Source organism: Ostrea edulis, chromosome 1, assembly GCF_947568905.1.
Source record: "Ostrea edulis chromosome 1, xbOstEdul1.1, whole genome shotgun sequence".
NCBI lineage: Eukaryota > Metazoa > Mollusca > Bivalvia > Ostreida > Ostreidae > Ostrea > Ostrea edulis.
Window position 1 is genome coordinate 85,965,006 of NC_079164.1, and position 15,513 is coordinate 85,980,518.

Consider the following 15,513-nt stretch of genomic DNA (forward strand, 5'->3'; position numbering starts at 1 on the left):
CTATACACCACATTAACCCCAGTCCTACTGTTAGACTATACACCACATTAAACCCAGTCCTACTGTCAGACTATACACCACATTAAACCCAGTCCTACTGTCGGACTATACACCACATTAACCCCAGTCCTACTATCAGACTACACACCACATTAAACCCAGTCCTACTATCAGACTATACACCACATTAAACCCAGTCCTGCATTCAGACTATACACCACATTAACCCCAGTCCTACTGTCAGACTATACACCACATTAAATCTAGTCCTGCATTCAGACTATACACCACATTAAATCTAGTCCCGCTGTCAGACTATACACCACATTAAATCTAGTCCCGCTGTCAGACTATACACCACATTAAACCCAGTCCTACTGTCAGACTATACACCACATTAACCCCAGTCCTACTGTAAGACTATACACCACATTAACCCCAGTCCTACTGTAAGACTATACACCACAATAACCCCAGTCCTACTGTCAGACTATACACCACAATAACCCCAGTGTTATTGTCAGACTATACACCACATTAACCCCAGTCCTACAATCAAACTATACATCACATTAACGCAATTTCGCAAAAAGAAGTTGACGCCCAGGTTTACGGGTATTGTTTCAACGAATTGAATATGTAACCTCGATTTCTTTAAAAATAAATGTCTAGTTATCACGATTTTCCCGTGTAAATATGTGTATTTCTGTGTAAAACATTGCACGCATATGACTCGTATGACTCGAAGGCCGCAGACTGAACAACTTTTGAATTTGTGATGTATACATAAGGAAGTCTTTAATTTGTCAAATATCATAAGCTACCGTTATCATCTTGTAATGTTATGATTCCTAGCCAAGCGACCCTGCGAATGTTTTCATACAACCATATCCTCAATTTCTTCATTATCTCGAATCTACTCTTGCAAAGGGATTGTGACGCGAAAAAATTTTGTGTCATATTTTGTAATGGAAAAAAAAGAAAAGAATTAATAATATGAAAATCCAAAGGTGACACAGATGCCACGACGCACGGACGCCAGGCAGTGGATCTGGCGATTTCAATGGGGCTCCGTTATACACAGATTTTCCAAAGACATAGCGAAAAGGGAACATGCCCCATTTCAGTATGTTTGTGGCGCCCAGACTTTGTGTAAATCTTGAAGAAAGAAAGAAAAATCGTGAAGTTAAACGAATGCTGAAATTCCCCGTATAAATACAATATATTGTCCACGTGAAGGGGGTGGGGCCTAGTGTTACGGAAAAGGAGCTTATATAAGCTGTTGCATTTCCCATTCCTTGTCCCAATTTGTTAAGGTCACATTCTAATTGTAGCCGTGCCAGTGTTTCTGTACAGTGTGAATGAAGATATCTATTTGTCTTGGAAACTACAGTTTCGGAATTTTTGTTTCACAGGTTTTTGACACAATATGAACAAACTTGTATATGTATATTCCCGTGTGTTTTGACACAATCTGAGCAAACTTGTGTGTATATTGTAAGACAGTAGTACATACACACGAATAAAAGACACTTATACTAGTTTGGAAATCGATCTTCACAAGAAAACCCACTAACTTCCCGTCCAAGAATGTTTATCTGAAACCCATAGCATCAAATTCTCAATAGTAACAATATTTATCTATATGCTGTATGCTATATAGGTTATAAAAAAGGTATTTTTGACATCATAGACAGCTGCTTCTTCAACAAAAATGGAAAACGGAAATATTCATATCTAGTGATCAGTCATCCAAAAAATTACTTTGTTAAATAACACTCTGATTCCACACACAAATACTCTGAAGATGAAATTAATATTCTAGAGTTCCTCATTGACAATATCTTCGTGGTCTTTGGTGATCAAGTCTTCCAGCAGTCTGTCGAAATCCCTATGGGCACGAATTGTGCTCCCTTGTTAGTTGACCTGGTTTTATATTCATATGAAGCAGAATTTATTCAAAAACTTCTACGCGAGAAGAAAAAATATCTTGCCGTGGCCTTCAATTCGACATTTAGATATATATCGACGACGTTTTATCTATTAACAATAATAACTTTCATTCATATCTTGATTTCATATATACCTGTGAGCTCGGAATAAAAGACACCACAGAGTCGTCCACTTCTGCTTCATCCTTAGATATTTTATTGAAAATAGACATTAAGGCAAACTGACAACTTAACTGTATGACAAACTTCCCATATTTATGTAGCAATATTCCGTTGTCACCTGCAAATGGTGTTTATGTCTCTCTTGGCACACTGATTTTGACTACGGATAACCCCGTTTACCTGATCAGGATATAGGACTCACAGCGGGTGTGACCGGTCGACAGGGGATGCTTACTCCTCCTAGGCACCTGATCCCACCTCTGGTGTGTCCAGGGGTCCGTGTTTGCCCAACTATCTATTTTGTATTGCTTATAGGAGTTATGAGATTGATCATGTTCGTTATCTTCACCTTTCATTTATCAAATAATGTTGACCAAGTAATCATAGGACTATTTTCGTGAGATGTCATTGCAAACAGGTTCAAACAAGGGCTCCGCAAAGTCCTTCGCGACATGGCATATACAACATATGACTCTCCAATCACCTTGACCTTGAAAACCTGATTTCTGTAAGTGTCCTTGAAATTGGATACCACCTTTAAATTATTCATGCTACAGATTTCATTTGGAAAAATTAAATATGTCGAAAAGGACATGAGGATTTTTTCTTCCGGTAACTCTACGTTTAACCTTGATAATGAAGAGAAATTCAGATATAGATAACTCCCCTGAACTACAAGTATTAACAAAATCCGACTCCAAAAATATCAAACACGTTCAAAATCTTGTACACAAGGACGTTCCCTTCAAATTAAAAATATTATATCTACACATGCGCAAGAAATGGAGTACAGAATATACGTATGTACAATAAAAAGTATTGGATTGCAGGAATTTCCCTCGACAGCGACCTTAACCTTTATGTTTCACTTTATATATATATCTAGTACCAATGCACCGTCCCGTGGTATCTTTTGCATTACAGTGGAGTTAATCATATGTACTTATACTACTTTACTATTATTACATGTAGTGTTGTTATGTACATGTATATATATATATATATATATATTTTTTTTCCTGTGTGTATTTCTGACTGTTTTGCATTAGGATACACGGTGGTACTTACATATAATACAAATAAGTATTATCATGTTCAAAATGTCTCATGTATGAACATTGCTCATACTAATAGTGCATATTTTGCTCTTGTTTTGTTCTTTTCTTTTTATCGTCATTTTTTTAAAATAAACATTGCACATTGAAATGTTAACAATCATGTATGCTGTATGCCCGAGAGGGCCCTAATTTGGAAATAAATCATATTCTATTCTATTCTATTCTATATATATATATATATATATATATAGTCTCCTTTTTCGGATCAAATAAAAATTCAAAAAAACCTCTAAACACTTTCTGGAAATATTTCGACCGGCAACACGGTTATATATATATACAAGACATTATTTCTATTTTGAAAAATACCAGAAATTAAATCTTCCGTCAAATAGTTTTGGAATTTCCATTCAAATGTATCTGACCTGAAAACCATTTGGAACCCAAAATCTTAATATAACATACTACGTATTCCTTTGATTAAACAATAAAAGACGTATCTTCAATATTACACATGAAGCCGAACAAACAAACATACGAACGCACGAAGGCACAGAAGCCTTGACAAAATCAGTGGTATTAAATTTTGTGGACAGCCTGTTTTATATTTGAAGCTATACTTGGTGATGATTAGCCAATGGGGTGTCCGAAGTAAATAGGGAAGGAAATGAGCAAAGCTGGTAGTGATTATATATGAATATAACGTTGAAAATTTTACTGATTTTAGCTCCCAGTTTCACTGTCATGATCGTGTGCAGGATTGGACAAAACAAGATGGCAGACGGCAGTTCCAAACAAAGGTAGGCTCTTAGAACTCTTCATTTTACCGACTTATTAGACGACGAATTTATGAATTTAAAACACTGCCTGGCCAGGGAGGTATCATTAAGTTGATTGGTTCTTGGAATTCTTACTCATGTACACGTACAACTCTAAATTCATTGATCGAAGTTGACGATGTTGCCTCGATAGAATTCGAAGCGGGCGAAGATGTTTCTAATCATGTTTTCATGCATTTTAAGAAAGATACTTTCGGTAAAATAGACTCTGCACATATCTTTTGATGAAAACTTGAACCAGTGTATACGATTTGTCCCTTAAATTGCCTTGGTTAGATAGATATCTCGACTTGAACATTTGCTAATGTGCAGGATTGGACTCTGGTCGTTTCCACGATAAACGTGCCGGATTGGACCTCAATTTTGGTTCAGGATTGGACCCTTTCTTAAATACTGTACATGCATTTTTTTTTCTTACAGATCCAGTCAGGAGCGGACTTCCTTAAGCTTAAAAGTTGCAAGTGAATGAAGTGTGTTCTATTTTATGTCTCCTACTAAAACCATGGTTTTGACAAACCTAGAAGAGCACGTGGAGGAAGGAACTATCAGTAAGCCGGAAGAGCCAGCTCGAAAATCTTTAAGTGTTTGAGAATTTCACCGCGCACATGAATCTAAAGTTCTGCCACACGTTAGAATGAGCCTTGTTCTCGAAGATCAACATGTTGAAAAGTCTTCATTTTGCAGAAGTAAATACATTTATATTGTATATACACATGTAGACCATGTTCGATTCCCAACCACTTAACATTTGTGATATCTGCATGGAATTATTAAAACTGAGCATGGTTTGACGTATAATAATCTCTTTAGGCACGATGGTTTACATTTCACAAAGCTGTTCAATGACAATAAAGACAATAAGATGTTGAGGTGTTCATGTTTTCAATACTTAATCATCTGTCCACATACACTTGTGCCTTTCATATGTATGCTTCTGCTGGAACCAGTTTTGATTGTTAAAACGGGATTTATTATCTTTTGAAAAATTTCCATATCATTTTAATTCTAATAATCTTGAGTGCATATGTCGTGCAAGATATCGAGGCCAACTCACTTACAAGGATAATTACTTACGGTAAAAATGTTTGTTGGAATGTAGTAAATATCAGCATTTTTATATTTAAAAACCTGTCGTTTCTTGTAATTACATTGAATTCAACCTAGAGTGCATATACTGATGAAAGAAAATAAAAAGGATATTTTCTCAGAAATTCGCAATATCACTCCTGTAGCTGAAATATGAACCTAAATGAAAAGCAGTTTTGTCCATGATGTTTCTTCTTCAATATTTGCTGCTCAGATGAGAGGTTACTCTTCAACACAATTTTTTCACGAGTTGTTATCAGTTCTATACAAACACAATAACATTGAAATATATTTAATAACAAGTAAAAATTAAGAACACTTCTGGTTCAATGAAATAACAAATCAACATGTGTAAAATGCAATGTAAAAGATTAGGAGTATCTCAGTAAAACAAAGCATAATACCGTAAAAATAATCGTTTCATAATGTACATAAACGGATATATAAAACGGCTGCCATGGTATATGTATGCACTTCGTGTATTCAGAAAACAATGTAATTTTTTTTTACTTCATGTTTCTTTTATAATCTGCAAAAGCGTGTGTTGCACTCGTCACAAACGAAGACAATTTCTCTGATTGATGGTTCCTTTTTACATGCCTACGCAATTCAGAATTGGTCTTGAATTCCTCACCACAAATTTCGCACATTCGAAGTGTATCCATCTCATGGAATGAAGTTCTTGGGCTTGATACCTGAAACAAAGGAGAAAATCTACATAACAGAATTTGGAATTAGAGAATATGTAAGCGGGTTAATTGAATTCAGGAAACGTCGAATTTATATTGTTACAGAGGATTATAAAATGATGATAATTTCTCACGTGTTTTATAGGTCAAAATGACCTTATATATCCTGGATACGAACAGTCAACGTTACATCTTGTCGTAAGCAAAGATTGGCGATTCATGTATAGATCTGCTATATTGGTTCAATTTGAAGGAGATAGCGAATGAATATTTTTACAGTAGCAATTGTCGTCGTTGGGAACTTAAACGGCGATGTAATTTGATAACAGTAAAAAAAAAATTCAAAATACACTATCGTCATGTTGGAAATGTCTGAGAATCTAATAAGCTAAATTAATCAAACTAAAATATGATAGAGTGAAGTCGAGATTCGAAAATATAAAGGATTTTGAAAATAAAGATAAAAAGAGGGTCCAATCCTGAACCAAAATTGAGGTCCAATCCGGCACGTTTATCGTGGAAACGACCAGAGTCCAATCCTGCACATTAGCAAATGTTCAAGTCGAGATATCTATCTAACCAAGGCAATTTAAGGGACAAATCGTATACACTGGTTCAAGTTTTCATCAAAAGATATGTGCAGAGTCTATTTTACCGAAAGTATCTTTCTTAAAATGCATGAAAACATGATTAGAAACATCTTCGCCCGCTTCGAATTCTATCGAGGCAACATCGTCAACTTCGATCAATGAATTTAGAGTTGTACGTGTACATGAGTAAGAATTCCAAGAACCAATCAACTTAATGATGCCTCTCTGGCCAGGCAGTGTTTTAAATTCATAAATTCGTCGTCTAATAAGTCGGTAAAATGAAGAGTTTTAAGAGCCTACCTTTGTTTGGAACTGCCGTCTGCCATCTTGTTTTGTCCAATCCTGCACACGATCATGACAGTGAGTTTGCAGTTTTATAAAAACCCTTTTCGGAAATCATACATGTAATTAGCGATTGAAATGAATTATGAAGATATTTCTGTAATTATGAAACTTGATGCAGTCGGAATATGAAAATTATTACTTTAACATTAAACTTTTGTTTATGCATTACTAAAATGTAAGTAAACTCTATGCATTAAGATTTATGCCCCCCCCCCCCCCCCGGAAAGTCGTGTCATAACAGTGATTTTTGTCTACCCTTTTCATAAGGGGCTGGGCCTTTACGATTTGGGAAAATCAATTGTAATGTACGATATATAGGCCTAAGTAATTTTAATTAACACCAAATTAACTCAGTTAATTTGCTATGAAAAAGTCATCCACTTGTAACTTTCTCGTTCTTAACACATTGCAATTGTCAGTTATTTTCTATAAATTTTCATATGATAGGTTTTTGTTTAAGTGACAAATTCACATTAATAAAGTATGTTGTACATGAAAAATTAAATCTGCCAAAAACAACAACGCGGATGAGGAGGGGGAGGGGCAACTTCAATTGCGAAAACCCAATACCTCTTGGGAGAAGGGATCTGTATTTGGACCTTAACTGTGTGTAGAAAAATCGCTGCATGATGAATCCAGTTTTGTGTAAGGCATACGATATTTACTGATCGGCCTTGAGGAGTTAGTAGTACCTGTGCTGTGTCGCCGCGACGTCAAGGTGTCATGATGGAACCTCCATAAAAGTTACATCGCTATGTATATTGTTACATCGTGTTTACAACTCAAATACAACTCCTAAGATCGAATCAATCGATTCTCAAAAGTCTATCCACACTTATTTGAATATTTCTTCAGCAAAATAGATTGATTTACTTCTATAAAGATCATATTTTGTACAATCAGAGGACAATGGTATCACTTCAGTGAATAATCCGGACGCGCCTATTGATCAATGTAGGGGCGGCAGGTAATGACGAAAAAGAGCAATTTTACTTGTGTTTGTTTATAAATGTACATCTGAAATGTTAAACTTTAAATCAAGTCATTTGTAAGTATTCCCTGAGTTATCTCGGACTTATTTGACTGAATCGAAGCTGAGAACATGATACTTTCTTGGTTTCACACCCCTTATCTGGACCAGTCGATCAGTAATCCATACCATAGATTGAATGACGACTATCTTCTCCATGTGGTGTTTGGAAGTTGAAATTTGGACCCAGAAAATCGTAATTTCAAGCCAAAATTAAAGGATTTCATCCACAGGTACAGTGATGTTATTTGTCTTTCATCTGTGATCACGTGAAATTTGCTGTATTTGGCATTAATGTAGATATTTGAGTGTTTTTATTTACTTTCGTTAATGACTCTTATATGGAGAAGTTGCATCTTGCCTGACATGTCGCTTGTGTTTATATTAAGTATTGATGTGTGACAGAGGTTCATAGAATCGAAATAAATGATGAAAATCGTGAATATGTGCACATTTGTTTGTTTTATTTGAAAACTTTCGAATAACAAACAAAGACCTGGGTTTTTAATCTGGATGAGTCGCTCTGTATCTGTGGTGAATGTAAAGGTTGGACCGAGTTAGCGCTCTTAACAAGGAAAACGATGACAAAACATGGGAAATAAACCCATCATTCAGTAGAATGAACCTCGTTGTATTTAATGATGGTGGTAAAAAAGCTTAGTTTGACTTGTTAATGTTTTGGCGATCGAATAACTCAACTCGACTTTGAGAGCTAGGTCGCTTGGCCGTGTTGCAATATGGCCGCCGAGGTACATGTATGTTGGATATTGTACTGCTGTATACATTTCTTTGAAATACAAAGGTGAATCAGGAAGATGTCCAAAACGAAAATCACCCTCAACTAGATTAAACCAAAGAGACTCTGAAATGAACATATCAGACTTTGTTAATGTTTATAGGTAATTCTTGCATTTGATTAAATACCAGTGTTTTTACTGTGTTAAATACACACACTGTGGGTTAGATGAGCAAGTTTATCAGAGGTAAAATAAAGTTCCGCAATCTTAGACACAGATAAAGGAGCCTGTTAAATATGTACAGGTATTTCCCAGCTCTCTGGTTTTGTCAACTAAGCCATTTTTTGCCCCATGTTCTTTGTTTTTCTGAATTTGACAGATGACAAAAATTATCACCTTGGAAATAAACTGTCTTAGATGCATACATTGAGAAAAAATGTGTTGCATTGATTTCTCTTAAATTCATGTTAAAAAAAGGTAATAAAGTGTATGGATTTTATTTTGTCTCAGCTTTTAACCAAATTGTCTAAAAGGTAAATATTTATTTCCTATTTAAGCAAAAATGGATTTTTAAAATCAAAAGTCGATCATTATATATATGAAATATGTTTGTTTTACTAATTTTATACAATTATTTTAATACATTATTTTAATACATATGTTCTTGAATAGAATAAAACAGCATTCATAAAATTTTCTAAATAAATATTTTCAAAATTATTTAATGAAAAATGTACTTTCAGCATCTTTTTTTCTTAATATTCATTGATTTTATATACCAGTACTAATTGATTAATTTGAAAATTTATATCCATCACAAACGTTAGGAGGTCTCTGCAGTGTTGAAATGAAACAATTCAAAGTTTAAGGTGGTGGTAAAAGAAATTCACTTTTATATTTTTATTCTAGGTCAAAGATCAAGGTCACTGCTATTACTTCTTCGAAATCCTCTTCAGGCATAAGAGACATAAGACTTCAATCTTGTCTCACCACTTGGGCCTGTCTTTTGCCAGCTTCTGGGCTTCTTCCCATGTGAGCTCACCATCTTTTAGTTTGATCTCTACCATTCTTCACCATGCTGTTTTTGGATTCCAGGTTTTCTTATTCCAGGTGGGGTCCATCTTAGAGCAACCTTTGGCAGTCGCTGTTGGTCTCTTTCGAAAATATAATCTACCATCTCAATCATATTTTTATTTCAATGCATGCTGATGTTCCTGGAGTTTGTTTTCTTCAGTAGGTCAATATTTGAAATATTGTCAGGTCAATTTTTAAAAATATATATTTTAGTGATCTTGTAGGCTTTTCCCATAAGCATCTGTTTCGGCCTCATTTGCAGTGTTCGAAATTGGTTTAAGACTTGGTATAGACCACGGGTCTATGCCAAAACAAAATGACATAGACCTCATCGAATTGGCATATACCGCAACATTGAAAAAAACAAAACACAAATTTAAAACATTGTTATTTACTTCTAATGTACTTAGAAAGCATATTTTCTTTCCATTTACAATGTACTCCTTTCATCATAACGTTTATCAGACGTCAACTTTTGGAATAACTCTATTGCTTTAAACCTAGAAAATCGGCGTAGACAATTTGATCAATCCCAATTACAATTGGCATAGACCGGTGTCATTTGACAGAGACTCGGTCTATTGTTAATTTCGAACACTGCATTTGCTTGTTCGTCAAGGATGTTTTTTATAGTCCTGTTTTGCACTCTTTTTCACCTCCTTATTGGCCTCTTTGTATTCGTTTCATTTTGCAGTTTTTCTTTGAGTCTATTGGATTTGCTCGATAGCTTTTCTCTTGTCAATTTTTGTCAGAAATCTGGGTGTAATTCACTCTTTGCATCTATTCTTTTTTAAGCCATGTACCTTTTCTGCGATCTTCACGAAAACTATTATTGAATATGTGCCCATTATCAATTTCACCTGCCTGAACAAAAATTAACTTGCCCGAAAAAAAAGAAAAAAAAGAACCTGAACACTATTTTGATGAATTTCACTTACACTGAGGAGATCAAGGTTGTATCCAGTCTAGTGGCTCAAACATAGTTTGAATATTCATGCTCCCAGCTTCACAGTGGATTTTGATCCTAGTAGACTCCCATTTGCATTGTTAATGGTCATATTGCCATCTTGGTGGCTAGAACCCTCTGTTAAATCCCTAATAGTGAAATTTCTTGCAGTTTCTGTAAGACGTGAATGTTTTCGCAGTATGGGGTTGTTAGCCCCATGCCTACTCCAGCATGCTAGAGGTTCATGGCGAGATACTTTGGACTTGGTGCCGAGGTATATAAGGAGCGTAGGGATGTTAACCAAGGCTCTTACTTGTAGGAGTAGCCCCATGCCCAATATTCATATTGGTGGACAGAGTTTTCTTTCTGGTTTATTTACCCTGCTAATGGATGTCGTCTTTCTGGTTTTCTATCAGGGTTATCTCTCATAGCCTTTGGCAATCCAGTACCTATCACAAGGCAGTGATACTACGGTATAGCGGTTTTTTCTTTTTTTTCTCGGGTCTAAAATTTGGCGATTTGCTAGCTCAAAGGTTAAGGTATGCTAATGATTTTGGCGTAGTAAATTTTGATGGACAAGGAGGAGTTATCTCTCTTAAAAATACTGAGGTCGGAATTCAGTGCATATTTGGCGAGTGTAATTTTGGTAGAAAGCTATGTAACTGCTAAGATTAGCCAAATTTATCACCCCAGGAAAAAATCTGCTATATGGTATTTAACCCATATAGGGTGGGGACCAGGTTTGCAGGCATTAGGGCATGTCCATACACTGATGCATTTTGGGACCTAGCCTACTCCTAGATCTTGTGTTTTAGACATAGACCACAAGGATCCAGTTACCACCTCAAGGAGGACCCAATATCTGGAACACATGGTCTTACTTTATGAAAGGCTATAGTTGGCAGGGAAAACTTGCATGCTTTACTCCTTTATTGCAGCAAGCTGCTATCCAACAGCGAGGCAGAAAGCAAGGGTGATAAGCACAGACAACTACAGCACACACTATAGTTGCATCACACAGTCATTGGTAAACAAAGTCACTACTAAGCATCATAGATTGACCTATTGTAAGCTGTTCCTGCAAGTTGGTGTGGGTCATTCATTAATTTTCAAACATTTTTATCAACTTAGAAACTACATGGTCAATTTCATCACCATTGGTGTTCAGCATCCTGTGGGAGAGGGACACAAAACTCGTGAATTCTTTTATCCCCGCCTTATGTGTATAGCAAATAGTGAAATCTCCAATTGCTCCAAAGCATCTAACACATACACTGGGTGCATAGTGAAGGACTGTCAAAGAGGTGAAATACACCACTGCTGGGTCAGTCCCAAGGATGAAGCTGTATGGGTCAACGTAGAGAAAAACTGCTTACATCAATAAAAATCTTCTTTACTTCCAAACATCAAGCACATAGAAGCCTCTCTATCTAAAGTTTGAAACTTGTATCACGTTCTACTCTAACTGCAAAGCTTGGGCTATTTGTTGCAGAGTCTGAGGCTGCGATTGTCTTTGGTGGATGTGCCTATCCAAGGTCATTCCATGCATGTTCAATAGGGTTCAGATCTGGTGATTTGGATGGCCAAGGAGAAACTGGATATTGTGTCTTTCCTGATCATCATGTGTTAGATGAGTGGTATGTGGTCTGGCATCATACTGCTTCAGGATGCTGCATTATTGGAATCAAGTGTGACTGTATGACTATGTCAATTTACTGTTGGGTCAGCAAAGTACCTTGTATGTGCCTGCCTGTATAGGATATTGCTTCCTCCAAACCGGTCATCCTCTGGGATGCAATTTTGCGCAAAAGGTTCATTTTGGTGCCTATACACTCTTGAGTCTTCCATTGGCCTCTGCAGTAAAAATCAAGATTCATCGCTGAACCAAATTGTCTGCCAGTGTTCCTATGGCGATACTCCATGAGTCTGAGACCATTGAAGTTGTTCCGGCGATGCCACAAACAGGTCTGCATGCTCTAATTCCAGCATCCTGTAGTCCACTGCAAACAGTATATTCTGTGAATCCCAGAAATGGCAGATGCGGTTGATGCTGCTGTTGTGAATCATTGACAAAGATGATAAAATCTGATGAAGTGATCCTGCACTGCTGACGCCGTGCATGATCTACCTGCTCTGTGTTGATCATTGTTTAACCATGCTGTTGATGTCTGCTCTAAAGGCGAGATAAGGTGCTCTGTGCAACATTGAAATCTCTTGTAACTGCAAACTGTGACACACCTGTTTTCAGTTGTCCAATATTGCATTATTGCATTGAGCATCATTCAGAACTCATCATTTTTCCAAATGCAGTTATATTTAAAGACAATGCAATCAAATATCAAGAACCTGTGCATTTGATAGACTACTGGTGCCTGAATCACGTGCATTAGGAACTTGGAAACAACAATCAAAAGTTACAGAGACAATTTTAGGATTTCATGAAAACAAGTTTTACTGTGATTTGTCCAGAAATATAGAATATTTATCCAGTAAACAATAGCGTTAGATGTAACGAGTATTATTCAGGCAATTCATTCTAGACCCCCAAAATGTATGAAAAAATTATTTGAAAAGATTCAGCGAAAAATTATTACTATACGTTTCTTTTTTTGATCAGAATATATCACTATGTAGAAAAAAAAATTGTTGAAGATCAGTTTGTTAAATTGATGTCAAATAACTCAGTTGAAAATGTTCTATGTTACCTGTCTCGTCTGATGACATTGAAAAAACAACACCGTATATGGTATTTTTGCATTTTTTCACCCATAAACAAGACTTTAATACTCTCAAATCTACATGTTTTACACCCAAGGTGCACCTCAGGAAGTAATAAGTCTCGTCTACAAATTGCACAAAATTTCCTTATCAGGGATACAGATATTAAGAAAAAAGGATAAGGGGAAATGAAAAAAAATATTCTTTTATATGAATGGAACTACAATTGACCTAAGTTCAGATTGATTGGACTAAATTCATTTTGATGGGTGTGATACCTAAGAATCATTGTGTCCCAGAACGAGACTTTGAATTTACTGAATTCTACTAGTTTATTCATGTGATTAGGATCTTTGGAATATATTCATCATTTGTACAATTCATATGTAGATTTTAATTTGATTGCTTCCAATATGAAAGGGTTTAATTCTGATTTAAGAATTCTTTTAAAACTTTCAAATGATTTCCTATTTTTGTGGACATCTGCTGACAGACATCTGAAACACCAAACATTACGTGGCTTTGTGACATTTGCAATTGTTCCCAGTATCAGCAAGTTAATGACAAACCTAGTATTTTGCATAAAGAGGAAGTGTGTATGCAATCTATAGATGACACCAAGTTGTTTGTAAACAAATATGACTGTATCATGTAAAGTTTCAGTTATTAAGGAAGTTAGCTCCTGAGCTTTTGAGCACAACTGCGCAGGATACCACAACTATAAAGTTTTTACTGGTTCATTACTGATCCCATTAGTGAAAACATACACTTCTATTACTGAACCCTATCCACTTGAAAAAAAATTCTGTCAATTCAAATTTTTGAAAGGTTTTGCAGAGACTATATTTTGTGTAGCTGCAGAACTAGCTCTCTGAAAAAATATTGGGACATATCATAGAGCTACAGTTCCACCCCTTATAAAAACCTTCGATTTACAACATACATAAAGATGCTACAGATCCACCCCTTATAAAAACCTTCGATTTACAACATACAAAAAGATGCTACAGATCCACCCCTTATAAAAACCTTCGATTTACAACATACAAAATGATGCTACAGATCCATCCCTTATAAAAACCTCCGATTTACAACATACAAAAAGATGCATGCGGTTGAGGCCTCATATCGTTGTCTTCTTGTATTGTCGTCTCATAAATTTAATATGAAAAAATACCTAACGTATTTCTCTACTATACGTGTGTCCAAACATACCTTGAAATATTCATCAAAGCCCCGTACGACCTGAAAACTCACAGCTTCAAATGATTTCGTTTGTTGACGTAGCCATGTTAGGTAGCCAGTCAATTCGAACCCTGTTGCTATTGGTACATGTATCTATTCATAATATTCGTTACAAGTTATGTATTTGGTCTTCATTGATTATAGACATGACTATAAGTATTGGCTTGGTATTAAGGCTCAACAGTAGTATATGGACAAATAGTTCCTTTCTCAAATTTTATTTTATAAATTATTGCGCAAATATTTTTTTTTATTGCTGGTTGGTTCAATGAGGGAAAGGTTGGCAGGTTGACAGTTGACACTTTTCATGATATGAAGGTTGACAGGTCGACAGTTGACACTTTTCATGGTATCACTTGAGGAGGGTAAGGTTGATAGGTTGACAGTTGAAACTTTTCATGATATCACTCGACAGTTGACACTTTTCTTGGTATGACTCGAGTAGGGTAAGGTTGACAGGTCGACAGTTGACACTTTTCATGAAATCACTTGATTTAAGTGAAAGGTTAAACTGTCAACCATCAATAAATGTTTGAACTGTCAACTTTTGACAAATACTTGAACTGTCAACAAATATTTGAACTAACGACCTGTCAGCTGTCGACCTGTCATCCATAATAACATGGGACAAATTACTGCTTAATACTACACTAGAAGGAACTATTGTCCATATACTGAAGTTGATCTGAAATTAAAATACATAGTTTATCTAAAGGTAAAATAAGTTCTTGATTATTGAAAATGCTACAAAAGCTGAGTTTGGTCCCTTATGCTCGTGTGGCAGGGATGGGGACTGCGTCAGATTAATGAAAGCCACGTAACCGTGAGTTAGCTTATTTGAATGATTATTATTTAACCAAACTGGGATGATTTATTATCTAAAATATTTAACTAAAATATTTGTGGGGATATTAATTCACATCTAGACGTCATTGTGTAAGTATGGAAATGAACTGGGATTCGAATTAACTGGCTACCTAACATGGCTACGTCAACAAACAAAATCATTAAAAGCTGTGAGTTTTTTGGTTGTATGGGGCTT

The 15,513-nt window shown here is 35.8% G+C and overlaps 3 long non-coding RNA genes across 3 annotated transcripts in view; 2 read left to right on the forward strand and 1 right to left on the reverse strand.

The window, feature by feature from the left end:
* Nucleotides 1–3,707: 3,707 nt before the first annotated feature.
* LOC125677100 (uncharacterized) lies at nucleotides 3,708–4,877 on the forward strand. The gene is made up of 2 exons (XR_007370945.2): nucleotides 3,708–3,972; nucleotides 4,432–4,877. It is a non-coding gene; the product is annotated as an uncharacterized LOC125677100 (long non-coding RNA).
* Nucleotides 4,878–5,376: 499 nt separating this feature from the next.
* Nucleotides 5,377–6,739, reverse strand: LOC130054419 (uncharacterized). Its single transcript, XR_008802734.1, has 2 exons — nucleotides 6,677–6,739; nucleotides 5,377–5,792 (listed from the first exon to the last, which is right to left on the reverse strand). It is a non-coding gene; the product is annotated as an uncharacterized LOC130054419 (long non-coding RNA).
* A 1,077-nt stretch (nucleotides 6,740–7,816) lies between these two features.
* Nucleotides 7,817–15,513, forward strand: part of LOC130054420 (uncharacterized) — a 15,370-nt gene continuing 7,673 nt past the window's right edge. Inside the window, exon 1 of the long non-coding RNA XR_008802735.1 lies at nucleotides 7,817–7,984. This is a non-coding gene — a long non-coding RNA (uncharacterized LOC130054420). The remainder of the gene's footprint in view (nucleotides 7,985–15,513) is intronic.